Source organism: Bombina bombina, chromosome 2, assembly GCF_027579735.1.
Source record: "Bombina bombina isolate aBomBom1 chromosome 2, aBomBom1.pri, whole genome shotgun sequence".
NCBI classification, from domain to species: Eukaryota; Metazoa; Chordata; class Amphibia; order Anura; family Bombinatoridae; genus Bombina; species Bombina bombina.
The window spans coordinates 39,637,720-39,655,971 of record NC_069500.1 but is presented as its reverse complement, the minus strand read 5'-3'; positions in this window follow the sequence as shown (position 1 = coordinate 39,655,971).

Genomic DNA, 18,252 nt, shown 5'->3' with positions numbered 1-18,252 from the left:
GTGACATTGTCTGTCTGAAATTGAACATAAAGTTCTCTCTTCAATAGAGGCCAAGCCTGAAGAGCTCTGAAAATAGCACAGAGTTCTAAAATATTGATTGGTAACCTCGCCTCTTGAGGTTCCCAAACACCTTGTGCTGTCAGAGACCCCCAGACAGCTCCCCAACCAAAAGACTTGCATCTGTTAAGATCACAGTCCCGGGAAGGATGAACAAAGGAGGCCCCTTGAACAATAAGGTGATGGTTTAACCACCAAGTCAGAGTGTTGAATGTTGGGATTTAAGTATTTCAACTGTGATATCCGAGTATAATCCCTGCACCATTGGTGCAACATGCAAAGCTGTAGAGGTCTCATATGAAAACGAGCAAAGGGGATCGAGTCTGATGCTGCAGTCATGAGACCTAAAACTTCCATGCACATAGCCACTGAAGGAAATGATAGAGACTGAAGGTTTAGACAAGCTAACACTAACTTAATTCGTCTCTTGTCTGTTAAAGAAAGAGTCATGGACACAATCTATCTGGAAACCTAAAAAGGTGACCCTTGTCTGAGGAATCAAGAAACTTTTTTGTAAATTGATCCTCCAACCATGTCTTTGAAGAAACCACACAAGTTGATTCGTATGAGATACTGCTAAATGAAAAGATTAAGCTAGTACCAAGATATCGTCCAAATAAGGAAATACTGCAATACCCTGCTCTCTGATTACATATAGAAGGGCACTGAGAACCTTTGAAAAGATTCTCGGAGCTGTCGCTAAGCCAAACGGAAGAGCAACAAATTGGTAATGCTTGTCTAGAAAGGAGAATCTCAGTAACCGATAGTGGTCTGGATGAATAGGAATGTTAAGACAAGCGTCTATTGTGGTCATGAAATTACCTTTCTGAACAAAAGGCAGAATAGCCCTTATAGTCACAATCTTGAAAGTTGGGACTCTTACAAAACTATTTAAAGTTTTCAGATCCAAAATTGGTCTGAATGAATCTTCCTTCTTTGGGATAATGAACAAATTTAAATAAATACCCAAACCCTGTTCTTGTAGAGAAACTGGATCACTCACTCCTGAAAGCTCTAGATCTGAAACACACTTCAGAAAAGCCTGAGCCTTCACAGGGTTTGTTAGAACATGGGAAAGAAAGAATCTTCCCATGGGAGGTCTTATTCTGAAACCTACTCAATACCCCTGAGAAACAACATCCTGAATACACTGATTTTGGACAGAATCTGTATTTGGTTTCTTATAAGGCTTGGATTTATTCCAATTCGTGTATGGTCTCCAATTGGAACCAGAGGCCTTAGGGGAAGGAGTGTGTTTTTGCTCCTTAATCTAACGAAAGGAACGCAAACTATTAAATTTACCCTTAGATTTCTTATCTTGGGGCAAAAAAACTCCCTTAACCCTAATGATAGTGGCGATAATAGAATCCAATTGAGAACCAAATAAATCATTACCTTGAAAAGATAGAGATAGTAATCTAGATTTAGACACCATTTCAGCATTATATGATTTAAGCCATAAAGCTCTTCTAGATAGAATAGCTAACGACAGATTTGATATTAATCTTAATATCAAATATAGCATCACAAATGAAATGATTAGCATGTTGAAGTAAAAGAACAATGCTAGACAAATCAGGACCTGATAAATGCTGCTCTAAACTGTCCAACCAAAAAGTTGATGCAGCAGCAACATCAGCCATAGAAAAAACATAATTTATGCTTACCTGATAAATTTATTTCTCTTGTAGTGTGTTCAGTCCACGGGTCATCCATTACTTATGGGATATATTCTCCTCCCCAACAGAAAGTTGCAAGAGGACCACCCAAGCAGAGCTGCTATATAGCTCCTCCCCTCACATGTCATATCCAGTCATTCGACCGAAACAAGACGAGAAAGGAGAAACTATAGGGTGCAGTGGTGACTGGAGTTATAAGTTAAAATTTAGAACCTGCCTCAAATAGACAGGGCGGGCCGTGGACTGAACACACTACAAGAGAAATAAATTTATCAGGTAAGCATAAATTATGTTTTCTCTTGTTAAGTGTGTTCAGTCCACGGGTCATCCATTACTTATGGGATACCAATACCAAAGCTAAAGTACACGGATGATGGGAGGGACAAGGCAGGAACATTAAACAGAAGGAACCACTGCCTGTAGAACCTTTCTCCCAAAAACAGCCTCCGAAGAAGCAAAAGTGTCAAATTTGTAAAATTTTGAAAAAGTATGAAGTGAAGACTAAGTTGCAGCCTTGCAAATCTGTTCAACAGAGGCCTCATTCTTAAAGGCCCAGGTTGAAGCCACAGCTCTAGTAGAATGAGCTGTAATTCTCTCAGGAGGCTGCTGTCCAGCAGTCTCATAAGCTAAGCGTATTATGCTACGAAGCCAAAAAGAGAGAGAGGTAGCCGAAGCCCTTTGACCTCTCCTCTGTCCAGAGTAAACGACAAACAGAGAAGAAGTTTGTCGAAAATCTTTAGTTGCCTGTAAGTAGAACTTCAGAGCACGGACCACGTCTAGATTATGCAAAAGACGTTCCTTCTTTGAAGAAGGATTAGGACATAAGGATGGAACAACAATCTCTTGATTGATATTCTTGTTAGAAACAACCTTAGGTAAAAACCCAGGTTTAGTACGCAGGACTACCTTGTCTGAATGAAAGATCAGATAAGGAGAATCACAATGTAAGGCAGATAACTCCGAGACTCTTCGAGCCGAGGAAATAGCCATCAAAAACAGAACTTTCCAAGATAAAAGCTTAATATCAATGGAATGAAGGGGTTCAAACGGAACACCCTGGAGAACTTTAAGAACCAAGTTTAAGCTCCACAGAGGAGCAACAGCTTTAAACACAGGCTTAATCCTAGCCAAAGCCTGACAAAAAGCCTGGACGTCTGGATTCTCTGCCAGACGCTTGTGTAAAAGAATAGACAGAGCAGAAATCTGTCCCTTTAGTGAACTAGCGGATAAGCCCTTTTCTAAACCCTCTTGTAGAAAAGACAATATCCTAGGAATCCTAACCTTACTCCATGAGTAACTCTTGGATTCACACCAATATAAATATTTACGCCATATCTTGTGGTAAATTTTTCTGGTAACAGGTTTCCGAGCCTGTATTAATGTATCAATAACCGAATCCGAAAACCCACGCTTTGAAAGAATCAAGCGTTCAATTTCCAAGCAGTCAGCCTCAGAGAAATTAGGTTTGGATGGTTGAAAGGACCGTGAATTAGAAGGTCCTGCCTCAGGGGTAGAGACCATGGTGGACAGGACGACATGTCCACTAGGTCTGCATACCAGATCCTGCGTGGCCACGCAGGCGCTATCAGAATCACCGATGCTCTCTCCTGTTTGATCCTGGCAATCAGTCGAGGAAGCAACGGAAAAGGTGGAAACACATAAGCTATGTTGAAAACCCAAGGGGCTGCTAGTGCATCTACCAGCACCGCTCCCGGGTCCCTGGACCTGGATCCGTAACAAGGAAGCTTGGCGTTCTGGCGAGATGCCATGAGATCCAGATCCGGTTTGCCCCAACGAAGAATTAGTTGGGCAAATACCTCCGGGTGAAGTTCTGGGATGTAGATCGCTGACAGGTGGCAAGAGTGAGACTCTGCCCAGCGAATTATCTTCGAGACTTCCAACATCGCTAGGGAACTCCTGGTTCCCCCTTGATGATTGATGTAAGCCACAGTCGTGATGTTGTCCGACTGAAATCTGATGAACCTCAGTGTTGCCAACTGAGGCCAAGCTAGAAGAGCATTGAATATTGCCCTTAATTCTAGAATGTTTATTGGGAGGAGTTTCTCCTCCTGAGTCCACGATCCCTGAGCCTTCAGGGAGTTCCAGACTGCTCCCCAGCCTAGCAGGCTGGCATCTGTTGTTACAATCGTCCAATCTGGTGGGCGAAAAGTCATTCCTTTGGACAGATGAACCCGTGATAACCACCAGAGAAGAGAATCTCTGGTCTCCTGGTCCAGATTTAGCAAAGGGGACAGATCTGAGTAATCCCCGTTCCATTGACTTAGCATGCATAGTTGCAGCGGTCTGAGATGTAGACGCGCGCAAATGGCACTATGTCCATTGCCGCGACCATTAAGCCGATCACTTCCATGCACTGAGCTACTGATGGGCTTGGAATGGAGTGAAGGACACGGCAAGCATTGAGAAGCTTTGATAACCTGGACTCCGTCAGGTAAATCTTCATCTCTACAGAATCTATAAGAGTCCCTAGAAAAGGGACCCTTGTGAGTGGTAACAGAGAACTCTTTTCCACGTTCACTTTCCACCCATGCAACCTCAGAAATGCTAAAACTATCTCTGTATGAGACTTTGCATTCTGAAAACTTGACGCTTGTATCAGAATGTCGTCTAGGTACGGAGCCACCACTATGCCTCGTGGTCTTAGTACCGCCAGAAGAGAGCCCAGAACCTTTGTAAAAATTCTCGGGGCCGTAGCTAACCCGAAGGGAAGCGCTACAAACTGGTAATGCCTGTCTAGAAAGGCAAACCTTAGGTACCGATAATGATCTTTGTGAATCGGTATGTGAAGGTAGGCATCCTTTAAATCCATTGTGGTCATATATTGACCCTCTTGGATCATGGGTAGGATGGACCGAATGGTTTCCATCTTGAACGATGGAACCCTTAGGAATTTGTTTAAGATTTTTAAATCTAAGATTGGTCTGAAGGTTCCCTCTTTCTTGGGAACTACAAACAGATTTGAATAAAACCCTTGCCCCTGTTCCGTCCGCGGAACTGGGTGGATCACTCCCATCACTAAGAGGTCTTGTACACATTGTAGAAATGCCTCTTTCTTTACTAGGTTTGTTGATAACCTTGACAGATGAAACCTCCCTTGTGGAGGAGAAGTTTTGAAATCCAGAAGGTATCCCTGAGATATAATCTCCAACGTCCAGGGATCCTGTACATCTCTTGCCCAAGCCTTGGCGAAGAGAGAGAGTCTGCCCCCCACTAGATCCGTCTCCGGAAAGGGGGCCCTGACTTCATGCTGTCTTAGGGGCGGAAGTAGGCTTTCTGGCCTGCTTGCCCATGTTCCATGACTGGTTGCCTTTCCAACCCTGTCTGTAACGAGCAGTAGTTCCCTCCTGTTTTGGAGCGGAGGAAGATGAAGCTGCTCCTGCCTTGAAATTACGAAAGGCACGAAAATTAGACTGTTTGGCCTTCGATTTGGCCCTGTCCTGAGGAAGGGTGTGGCTCTTACCTCCAGTAATGTCAGCAATAATTTCCTTCAAGCCGGGCCCGAATAAGGTCTGCTCTTTTAAAGGAATGTTTAGTAATTTCGACTTAGAAGTTACATCAGCTGACCAGGATTTAAGCCAAAGCGCTCTGCGCGCCTGTATGGCGAATCCGGAATTTTTAGCCGTAAGTTTGGTTAAATGCACTACGGCATCCGAAACAAACGCATTAGCCAGCTTAAGGGTTCTAATCTTGCTCAGAGACTCATCCAATGGTGCTGTGCGAATCGTCTCTTCCAGAGACTCAAACCAGAATGCCGCTGCAGCAGTGACAGGCGCAATACATGCAAGAGGCTGTAATATAAAACCTTGTTGAATAAACATTTTCTTAAGATAACCCTCTAATTTTTTATCCATTGGATCTGAGAAAGCACAGCTATCCTCCACCGGGATAGTGGTACGCTTGCCTAAAGTAGAAACTGCTCCCTCCACCTTAGGGACAGTCTGCCATAAGTCTCGTGTGGTGGCGTCTATAGGGAACATTTTTCTAAATATCGGAGGAGGGGAAAAAGGCACACCGGGTCTATCCCACTCCTTACTAATAATCTCTGTAAGCCTCTTTGGTATAGGAAAAACGTCAGTACACACCGGCACCGCATAGTATTTATCCAGCTTACATAATTTCTCTGGGATTGCCACCGTGTCACAATCATTCAGAGCCGCTAACACCTCCCCTAGCAACACGCGGAGGTTCTCAAGCTTAAATTTAAAATTTGAAATTTCTGAATCCGGTCTCCCCGAATCAGAACCGTCACCCACAGAATGAAGCTCTCCGTCCTTATGTTCTGCAAAGTGTGACGCAGTATCAGACATGGCTCTCGTGTCATCGGCGCGCTCTGTCCTTAACCCAGAACTGTCGCGCTTGCCTCTTAACTCGGGCATATTGTATAATACTTCTTTCATAACATTAGCCATATCATGTAAAGTGATTTGTAAGGGCCTTGATGTACTTGGCGCCTCAATCTCACGCACCTCCCGAGCGGGAGACGAAGGTACTGACACGTGAGGAGAGTTAGACGGCATAACTGCCCCCTCGTTGTCTGGTGATAATTTTTTAAGCGGTACAGATTGATTTTTCAAAGTAACATCAATACAATTGGTACACATATTTCTATTGGGCTCCACAACGGCTTTTAAACATAATGAACAAGCAGATTCCTCTGTATCAGACATGTTTAAACAGACTAGCAATGAAGCTAGCAAGCTTGGAAAATACTTTCAATAAGTTTGCAAGCAATATAAAAAACGCTGCAGCGCTTTTAAAAAACACAGTTGAGTAACTAAAAAATAATTCAGTTATGGTCAACAATTCTTTAAATGTATTAATTAGCAGAGGATTGCACCCATTAGCAACCGGATGATTAACCCCTCAGTACCCAAAAAAACGGATATCAAATTAATATTAAACGTTTTTATCACAGTCTAACACACTGTCACAGGTCTGCTGTGACTGATTACCTCCCTCAAAAAACGAATTTTGAAGACCCCTGAGCTCTCTAGAGACGTCCTGGATCAAGGAGGAAGAAACAGGAAGACTGTGCTAGAATTTTAACTGCGCAACAAGGCGCTAAAAAGAGGCCCCTCCCGCTCATTTACAACAGTGGGAGACCTGATATAACTGTTTCTATGCAGAAATATACGTTAGCCATGTGGAAAAAAATTCATGCCCAAAGGATTTATCACCAAAGTACCTCACAAAACGAATAACATGCCAGTAAACGTTTTGAAAATAAACTTCTTTAAATGTCATGCAAAGTTATTACTAAGCCTGCAACCAGTCGCTACCACTGCAGATAAGGCTTAAGCATTATTTCAGTATTAACAGTATATTCACAGTCAAATTCTAGTCCCTAGAAAATAACTCTACTGTGCATACATTTATCAGCCTGATACCAGTCACTACTACTGCATTTAAGGCTGTACTTACATCATACGGGTAACAGCAGTATTTTCTTAGTCAATTCCATTCCCAGAAAATATTGTACTGCACATACCTCATTTGCGGTGGACCCCGCATGCTATTCCCATGTTCTGAAGTTACCCCACTCCTCAGAATGTCGAGAACAGCCAGTGGATCTTAGTTACGGCTGCTAAAATAAAAAAAAATGCAGGCAGCTTCTTCTTCCAAATACTGCCTGAGATAGAAAAACAGCACACTCCGGTGCCATTTAAAATAACAAACTTTTGATTGAAGAATAATTAAGTAAAAACTCCAACTCCTCCCGCGACCTCCTTCTTTGTTGAGGGTTGCAAGAGAATGACTGGATATGACATGTGAGGGGAGGAGCTATATAGCAGCTCTGCTTGGGTGGTCCTCTTGCAACTTCCTGTTGGGGAGGAGAATATATCCCATAAGTAATGGATGACCCGTTGACTGAACACACTTAACAAGAGAAATAGCAGGCCTAAGAATATAGACAGTATGTAAATATGCCTCCCTAAGATTCAATCTTTCTATCTAATGGATCCTTAAAAGTAGTACTATCTTCCATAGGAATAATAGTACGTTTGTCAAGAGTAGAAATAGCACTATCATCTTTAGGGACTTTCTCCCAAAGCTCTAAATTAGACAGGTAAAAGATACACTTTTTTAAACCTAGAAGTATTAAAAGAATCAGGTTTAGACCATTCCTTAGTAATAATATTAGAAATAAGATCTGAAATAGGAAATACTTCAGGGGTAACCTCAGAAGTCTTAACAAGAATAGCAAACGTTTGAATTCTGTGTTTATCAGGAGGAACAGATTCCGCAAAACCCAAAGTAAAAAATACTTCCTTTAACAAAGAATGAATATATTCAATCTTAAAAAGAAAGGTTGATTTATCAATTTCAGTGTCTGAAGTAGGATCCTCTAAGCCAGAGAAATCCTCATCAGCAGAAAATACTTCAGTATGCTGTTGATGAATACAAACTTCATCAGATTTATGAGAATATCACGTACATTAGACAGCTGTTTCAGGAATGGGAAAAATGCTTATGAAAAAATACTTATATGCAAAACAAAAGCAAACATCATAGCCCTCTGTAACAAATAAAAGCAGAGAGCAAAAATATAACACACTTTTTGGCGCCAACAAAGATGACGCAAATGCAGAGAAAAAATAAATAAATTTAATCCTTACCTTATAAATTTATTTCTTGACACGGTGAGTCCACGGGATCATCAATTACTGTTGGGAATATCACTCCTGGCCAGCAGGAGGCGGCAAAGAGCAGCACAGCAAAGCTATTAAGTATCAGTCCCCTTCGCACAAACCCCAGTCATTCGACCGAAGGATAGAAGAAAAAGGAAATAACACAAGGTGCAGAGGTGCCTGAGGTTTATATAACAAAAACCGTCTAAAAAAACAGGGAGGCCCGTGGACGCACCGTGTCAAGAAATAAATTTATCAGGTAAGCATAAATTTTGTTTTCTTTCTAATGACATGGTGAGTCCACGGGATCATCAATTACAAGACAAGTAACCTTAACCGAAGGCACCACTGCTTGAAGAACCTTTCTCCCAAAAGAAAACCTCAGTCGAGGCAAAAGAAAAAACAACTTAAAGGGCCTGAAAAGTTTACAACCAGTACGCGAAGCTGGATTTGAACCCTGGACCTTTTGTTTGCAAGCCCAGAGAGCTGGCCACTAAGCCACAACATAGTTTTCAATTTTACATAAGTTAGAAAAAGAGTGCAACGACCAAGTTGCAGCCTTACAGAACTGTTCTACAAAGGCCCAAGAGAAAGACACCATCCTGGTGGAATGAGCTGTAATTCTCTCAGGAGGATGCTCTCCAGCAGTCTCATGTCAAACGAAAACACTTCTCAACAAGAGAGAAGGAAAAGTGGCAGAAGCTTTCTGAACCAGAAAAACAACAACAACGCAGAAGACTGACGAAAGTCCTTGTGACTTGCAGATAAAAATTAAGAGCCCGCACAACATCAAAGTTGACAAAACGTTTTCTATGAGAAGAAGATTATGACAGAGAGAAGGAAACAATTTCCTGATTAAATTCCTGTCCCCTTTGGAAGAAAACCAAACTTGGAACAGAGAACTACCTAATCTGAAAGCAATATGAGATAAGGAGATCACACTACAAAGCGGAGAGTTAAGAATCCCTCCGAGAAGAGGAATAGCTATAAGAAACAAAACTTTCCAAGATAATAACTTAATATCTATGGAATGCAGAGGCTCAAAACAGACCTGTTGTAAAACTTAAAGAACCAAATTAAAGCTCCAAGGTGGAGCAAATGATTTACATGCAGGCCTTATTCTGATCAAAGGATTGGACAGCTGGCACATCCGCCAGACGCTTGCAACAGAATAGATAAAGCAGAATCTGACCTATAAGGGTACTGATAGATAACCCCTTCTCAAGGTCTTTTCCCCTTAGATCACACCAATAAAGATATTACGCCATATCTTATGGTAAATCTTCCTAATGACAGGCTCACGAGCCTGCAACATAGTCACAATGACCGACTCTGAAAATCCACGCTTAGTTAAAATTAAGCGTTCAATCTCCAAGCAGTCCGCTTCAGAGAAACAAGGTTTGGATGGAGGAAGGTTCCCTAACGAAGAAGGTCCTACCTCAAAGGAATACCGCATAGCAGATCCTGTGAAGCCACGCAGGAGCCATTAGAATCACCGATGCTCTCTCCTGCTTGATTCAGACGATGACTCGTGGAAGGAGAGCAAACGGAGGAAAAAGATAAACCAACCTGAAGTATCAAGGAACTGCCAGGACGGCCATCAGACCAGCTTGAGTATCCCTCGACTAGTATGTAGGGATTTTGGTAACTCCCATTTGGTTGTGAATCTGGAAAACACTTCCGGATGGAGTTCCAACTCCCCAGAATGGCAGTGTCTGCTCAGAAATGCGCTTCCATTGTACATTTCAAGACAGCGGATGGCCGATAGACAATAAGTGAAAAACCACTGAACAAACCAGACACCTCCAAACAGGCTAAGATACTCCCAGTGCCTCCCTGGTGGTTGATGCAAATCATTGAGGGGATTATTGACCAACTGGGGCCCAGCTAAGAACAACTGAGGCCAAGCCATCAAAGTATTGTAAATCACTCAACTCGAAGATGAGGAGAGCAGACACTTCCGAACCATAATCCTTGAGCCTAAAGACAAGACAAACTGTTTTCCAGCTCAGCAGGATGGCATCCATGCCCACATCGCCCAGGAATGTCTCTAAAAGCAGGCGTCCTAAGACAGATACTCCCGAGAACTACTACGGGAGAGAATCTCTTGTCGATTGATCTAGATCCATCTCTGAGACAGATTTGATGTTGGGAAATGGAAAAGGAATTTAAGTCCAATATAACATTAAACCAATTCCCCCATATTAAATCGAAGATGAAGAAAATCAACTGCCACCAGATCCAAACTACCAACATGCTGTTGTAAGAATGGTTAAGTTATTTACCGGACCACAAGGGCTCGCAGTTAGCCGGCCAGAAAACTGCAGAGAAGGTAAAAGGAATAGGTCCTTGAGATATAACCTATGATAGAAAACTTCTCCTAAACAGAGAAACTATAAGGACACCCTAAATCACCCTTGTAGTTGAAACAAGGGGTTCTTATCCAGATTCATTTCCCATCCATGAGAAATAAAAAATTGTACAAGATCTTAATGAAAGGGAGACAGCTCAAAGAATGACCCTGAATCATAAAATTGTCCAGAAGAGCACCTTGTAATACTTCAAGACCTAATAGTCTTCTTAGGAAGACAAGCCTCAGAAACTTAAGATCCCAAATAATGGGAACAAAAATACGCATCCCTCATGTCAATGTTCGGTATGAACAAGCCCTCTCAAACCAAAAGGAAAATTGATACTATTTGAAAGTCAGAACCTGAGAAAGATAAATACCTAGATTTCGTTTCCAGACTGGGATTGGAGCTATCACTACCGAGAGGAAGGTCCTGAACCAAGTTCAATAAAGGCTCTCTAAAAGTCTGGATTACAGACACTCTAGACGGCCTGGGAGGAATCTTAATTGTACTTTAAAAGACTGAACCATTTTGTCTTATTCTCCTTGAGGAAAAATCAGAAGTGTTGACTAGGAGGAACATAGGTTTTTGATCCTGCAACAGCAGGACTAAAAAGCCTAAAAAGTGTACCATGAAGCCCCAGGTAGTGTTCTCAGCTGACTAGGTGTTAGCCACAATGTCCGGCGGCTAGTACAGCAAGTCTATAAGACAAGGCATTATTGAGCCCTTAACTTTCTGCTTCGTAAGCAGAAATGTGATGCTCTAAACAAACAGTTAACCTTCCAGCTTCTATCCATGGATCCGGAAGGAGCAACTACCCTCCACCTAGGGATCAAAGGTCTCTGAGTCAGAGTCGAACAACAGAGAAAGCTAAAGATTACAAAACTTCTAATGGTTGACAACAGGACGTCGATGTCAACCAAGAACTAAAACTTCCTTTAGAATACACGAGGTGCAAGCATACATCTGAAGAAGATCATTTCAGCAGCAAATGAAGGAATTATACTGTCCGAGTCTGAACCTTTCACCTAGCTACCGGTGAATCCATCACCAGACCAACCTAATTATTTCACCTCCTCATTGCACTAGAGGCAAAGAGAATAAATGGGGTTTGTGGGAAGGGAAGTGATACTTAACAGTTTTGCTGTGGTGCTCTTTTTGCCTCCTCCTGCTGGCCAGGAGTGATATTCCCGACAGTAATCGATGATCCCGCAGACTAACCGTGTCATTAGAAAGAAAAACTTTTGGCGCCAAAGTTAACAGGAAATTACATGATTCACGTCATAAAATTTGGAGTCACTAAAGACGCAAGAAATTACGTGAATCACGTCACAACAAACCCAACCTCCGTGCCAAATAAAATCTGCGCCAAGAATGACGCAATAAATAGAAGCATTTTGCGTCATCGCGAGCCTAATTTGCCCACAAATATTTTGAAAAAACAGACCGAAGTTACAACTAGCTGGAACCCCAGGTAAGAAAAAACATTACTAAAATTTCTCCCAAAACAATTTTCCATGTTGAAACTGTTAGACTGCAAAGGGAAATAAACATAGACCTGACTCATGGCAAATATATGCAATATATATTAAAACTTTAAAATATAAAGTGTCAAACATAGCTGAAAGTGTCTTAAAAAGATATATACTTACCTGAAGACACCCATCCACATACAGCAGACAGCTAAACCAGTACTGAAACATATCAGCAGAGGTAATGGTAGAGGAGTATAATGTTGATCTGTAAAGGGAGGTGGCAGATAAATCCCTACGACCGAATTTACAGAGAACCTCAGAATAGATTTCCCATAGGTGAAAACATGGCATCATCAGGCAATACTCCCTTCACATCCCTCAAACACTTTTTGAGAGGAATTGGGCTTCAAAATGCATAGAAGCGCCTTTCACAGAAGAAACCAAGCACGACTTGCTTCATAATCATCCAACGAAGGCAAAGTTTGTAAAATTGAGGTATTAATGAGGTGGGAGGTGTATTTATAAACATTTTGAGGTTTGGGAAACTTTGCCCCCTTTTGGTAGGAATGTATATTCCATACGTCACTAGCTCATGGACTCTTGCCACTTAAATGAAAGAAAACAAATTTATGTAAGAACTTACCTGATAAATTCATTTCTTTCATATTGGCTAGAGTCCATGAGCTAGTGACGTATGGGATATACAATCCTACCAGGAGGGGCAAAGTTTCCCAAACCTCAAAATGCCTATAAATACACCCCTCACCACACCCACAATTCAGTTTAACAAATAGCCAAGTAGTGGTATGATAGAAAAAGGAGTAAAAAGCATAAAATAAAGGAACTGGAAATATAATTGTGCTTTATACAAAAAAACATAACCACCATAAAAAGGATGGGTCTCATGGGCTCTTCTCAATATGAAAGAAATGAATCGATCAGGTAAGTTCTTGCATAAATTATGTTTTCTTTCATGTAAGTGGCAAGAGTCCATGAGCTAGTGACGTATGGGACAGTAATACCCAAGATGTGGTACTCCACAGAAGAGTCACTAGAGAGGGAGGGATAAAAATAAAAACAGCCATTTTCCGCTGAAAAAATTAAATCCACATTCAAAAAAAATAAGTTTCTTTCATGTAATTGGCAAGAGTCCATGAGCTAGCGATATATGGGATATACAATCCTACCAGAAGGGGCAAAGTTTCCCAAACCTCAAAATGCCTATAAATACACCCCTCACCACACCCACAATTAAGTTTTACAAACTTTGCCTCCTATGGAGGTGGTGAAGTAAGTTTGTGCTAAGATTTCTACGTTGATATGCGCTTCTCAGCATTTTGAAGCCTGATTCCTCTCAGAGTACAGTGAACGTCAGAGGGGTGTGAAGGGACTATCACCTATTGAATGCAATGGTTTTCCTCCCGGGAGATCTATTTAATAGGTTCTCTGTTATCGGTCGTAGAGATTCATAGTCTACCTCCCATTTCAGATCGACGATATACTCTCATATTCCATTACCTCTACTGATAACCGTTTCAGTACTGGTTGGCTATCTGCTATATGAGGATGGGTGTCTTTTGGTAAGTATGTTTTTATTACTTAAGACACTCAGCTATGTTTTGGCACTTTATGTATTTATATAAAGTTTTAAATATATGTTTTATACTTATATTTGCCATGATTAAGGTTTTCAGTATATTTCCTTTTGCAGACTGTCAGTTTCATATTTGGGAAATGCATTTTTTAGGAAAAATGTATTTTTTACCTGGGATATAGTCTTTTTTTCAATTGACTGTCATTTTAAATTCGCGGGCAGAATTAGGCTCGCGAGGGTGCAAAATGCCAAAGTATATTGCGTCCTTTTTGGTGCAAGATTTTTTGGCGCAAAGTTACGTTCGATGACTCAAATTGGTCACTTCCGGCGTCTTAGTTGACGCAGAGTCCTTGCACAAGGTGGCGTCTTCAATGACGCGAGTGTCTCATTTCCGGATTTTGTTAGCGGCCCAAAATTTTTTCTGTTTGTGTTGTGCGTCATACTTGGCGCCAAATATTTTCATTTAAAACCCCATTCCTATATGCCTCTTGCCTTTTTTCTCTATCAGAGGGCTATTCTGTTTTTTTCCCCATTCCTGAAACTGCCATATAAGGAAATTGATAATTTTGCTTTATATGTTTTTTCTCTTACATTTGCAAGATGTATCAATCTGATCCTGTCTTCAGAAGTCTCTGTTGGAACCCTGCTGCCTGATAACAGTTCTACCAAAGCGAAGTGCATTTGTTGTAAACTTGTGGAGATTATTTCTCCAGCTGTGGTTTGTAATAGTTGTCATGATAAACTTTTACATGCAGAAAATGTGTCCATTAGTAATAGTACATTGCCTGTTGCTGTTCCTTCAACATATAATGTACAAGATATACCTGTGAATTTATTGCTGATTTTTTTCAGAAGGCTTTGTCTGCCATCCCGCCTTCCAATAAACGTAAAAGGTCTTTTAAAACTTCTCATAAAGTTGATGAAATTTCAAATGACCAACATACTGAATTATCCTCCTTTGATGAGGATCTATCTGATTCAGAAGATCCTGCCTCAGATATTGACACTGACAAATCTACTTATTTATTTAAAATGGAGTATATTCGTTGTTTGTTAAAAGAAGTGTTGATTACATTGGATAGAGGAAACTTGATATTAAAACTAGTAAACGTTTAAATTCTGTTTATAAACATCCTGTGGTTACTCCAGAGGTTTTTCCAGTTTCTGATGCTATTTCTGATATGATTTCTAAGGAATGGAATAGGCCTGGCACTTCTTTTATTCATTCTTCAAGGTTTAAAAAATGGTATTCTTTGCCAGCAGTTACATTGGAGTTTTGGGAAAAGATCCCCAAAGTTGATGGGGCTCTCTCTACTCTTGCTAAATGTACTACTATTCCTATGGAAGATATTAGTACTTTTAATAATCTTTTAGATAGGAAACTTGAATCTTATCTAAGGAAAGCTTATTTATATTCAGGTCATCTTCTCAGGCCTGCAATTTCTTTGGCTGATGTTGCAGCTGCATCAACTTTTTGGTTGGAAAATTTAGCGCAACAAGAATTGGATTCTGATTTGTCTAGCATTGTTTGCTTGCTTCAACATGCTAATCATTTTATTTGTGATGCCATTTTTGATATAATCAAAATTGATGTTAAATCTATGTCTTTAGCTATTTTAGCTAGAAGAGCTTTGTGGCTTAAATCTTGGAATGCTGACATGACTTCTAAGTCCAGATTGCTATCTCTTACTTTCCAAGGTAATAAGTTATTTGGTTCTCAGTTGGATTCTATTATTTCAACTGTCACTGGGGGGAATGGCGTTTTTTTTGCCTCAGGAAGACCTAAGGGTAAATCTAAAGCTTCTAACCGTTTTCATTCCTTTCAACAAAATAAGGAACAGAAACCTAATCCTTCCCCCAAGGAATCTGTTTCCAGTTGGAAACCTTCTTCAAATTGGAATAAATCCAAGCCATTTAAGAAACCAAAGCCAGCCCCCAAGTCCGCATGAAGGTGCGGCCCTCATTCCAGCTCAGCTGGTAGGGGGCAGATTAAGATTTTTCAAGAATATTTGGACAAATTCTGTCCAAAATCAATGGATTCAGAGTATTGTCTCTCAGGGGTAGCGAATAGGATTCAGAGTAAGACCTCCTGTGAGAAGATATTTTCTCTCACGCATCCAAGCAAATCCAGTAAAGGCTCAGGCTTTCCTGAAGTGTGTTTCAGACCTGGAGTTTTCAGGGGTAATCATGCCGGTTCCGTTTCAGGAACAGGGTCTGGGGTTTTATTCAAATCTATCCAGTTCAAGTTCTGAATCGTTATGTAAGAGTGCTAACTTTCAAAATGGTGACTATAAGGACTATTCTGCCTTTTGTTCAGCAAGGGCATTATATGTCCACAATAGACTTACAGGATGCATATCTTCATATTCCGATTCATGCAGATCATTATTAGTTTCTGAGATTCTCTTTTCTAGACAAGCATTACCAATTTGTCGCTCTATCTTTTGGCCTAGCGACAGCTCCAAGAATCTTTTCAAAGGTTCATGGTGCCCTACTCTCTTTAATCAGAGAGCGGGGTATTGCGGTGTTTCCTTATTTGGATAATATCTTGGTACTAGCTCAGTTTTTACATTGCTCAAGGATGATTTTGGAGATCACTCTTGGAAGAAGAACTAGAGGTGGAAAGATATAAGCAGGTTGGTAAAACCAAGGATCTTTTAACGCATCCACCGACTTCGCCTGAGGATCCCTGGACCTGGACAGGTACCTGATAAGTTTCTTGTTTAGATGGGAGGCCATCAGATCTATTTCTGGAAGGCCCCACATCTGAACAATCTGAAAAAACACATCTGGATGGAGAGACTACTCCCCCGGATGTAAAGTCTGACGGCTGAGATAATCCGCTTCCCAGTTGTCTACACCCGAGATATGTACCACAGGAATTAGACAAGAGCTGGATTCCGCCCAAGAAAGTATCCAGGATACTTTTTTCATAACTAGGGGACTGAGTCCCACCCTGATGATTGACACATGCCACAGTAGTGATATTGTCTGTCTGGAAACAAATGAATGGTTCTCTCTTCAACAGAGGCCAAACCTGAAGAGCCCTGAAAATAGCACGGAGTTCTAAAATATTGATTGGTAATCTCGCCTTTTGAGATTTCCAAACCCCTTGTGCTGTCAGAGATCCCCAGACAGCTCCCCAACCTGAAAGACTTGCATCTGTTGTGATCACAGTCCAAGTTGGACGAACAAAAGAGGCCCCTTGAACTATACGATGGTGATCTAAGCACCAAGTCAGAGAGAGTCGAACATTGGGATTTAAGGATATTAATTGTGATATCTTTGTATAATCTCTGCACCATTTATTTAGCATACAAAGCTGAGGTCTCATATGAAAACAAACAAAGGGGATCGCGTCCGATGCTGCAGTCATGAGACCTAAAACTTCCATGCACATAGCCACTGAAGAGAATGATTCAGACTGAAGTTTTCGACAAGCTGAAACCAATTTTATTCGTCTCTTGTCTGTTAGAGACTGAGTCATGGACACTGAATCTATTTGGAAACCTAAAAAGGTGACCCTTGTCTGAGGAATCCAGGAACTTTTTGGTAAATTGATCCTCCAACCATGTCTTTGAAGAAAAAACACTAGTTGATTCGTGTGAGATTCTGCAGAACGTAAAGACTGAGCTAGTATATCGTCCAAATAAGGAAACATCGCAAAAAACTGTTCTCTGATTACAGAGAGTAGGGCACCGAGAACCTTCGAAAAAATTCTTGGAGCTGTCGCTAGGCCAAATAGAAGAGCGACAAATTGGTAATCCTTGTCAAGAAAAGAGAATCTCAGAAATCGATAGTGGTCTGGATGAATCGTAATATGAAGATATGCATCCTGTAAGTCTATTGTGGGCATATATTGACATTGCTGAACAAATGGCAAAATAGTCCTTAGTCACCATTTTGAAAGTTGGAACTTTTACAAAACGATTCAAAATGTTCAGATCCAGAACTGGCCTGAATTAATTTTCTTTCTTCAGGGCAATGAATAGATTTAAATAACATCCCAAACCCTGTTCCTGAAACGGAACTGGTATGATTACCCCTGAAAGCTCTAGATCTGAAACACTTCAGAAAAGCCTGAGCCTTTACTGGATTTGCTGGAACGTGAGAAAGAATCTTCTCACAGGAGGTCTTACTCTGAATCCTATTCGATACCCTTGAGAGACAATACTCTGAATACACTGATTTTGGACAGAATCTGCCCAAATGTCTTGGAAAATTTTTAATCTGCCCCCCACCAGCTAAACTGGAATGAGGGCCACACTTTCATGCATACTTAGGGGCTGGCTTTGGTTTCTTAAAAGGCTTGGATTTATTCCAACTTGAAGGTTTCCAATTGGTACCAGATTATTTGGGGAAAGGATTGGATTTCTGTTCTTTATTCTGTCGAAAAGAACGAAAACGATTAGAAGCTTTAGATTTATCCTTAGATCTTTTATCCTG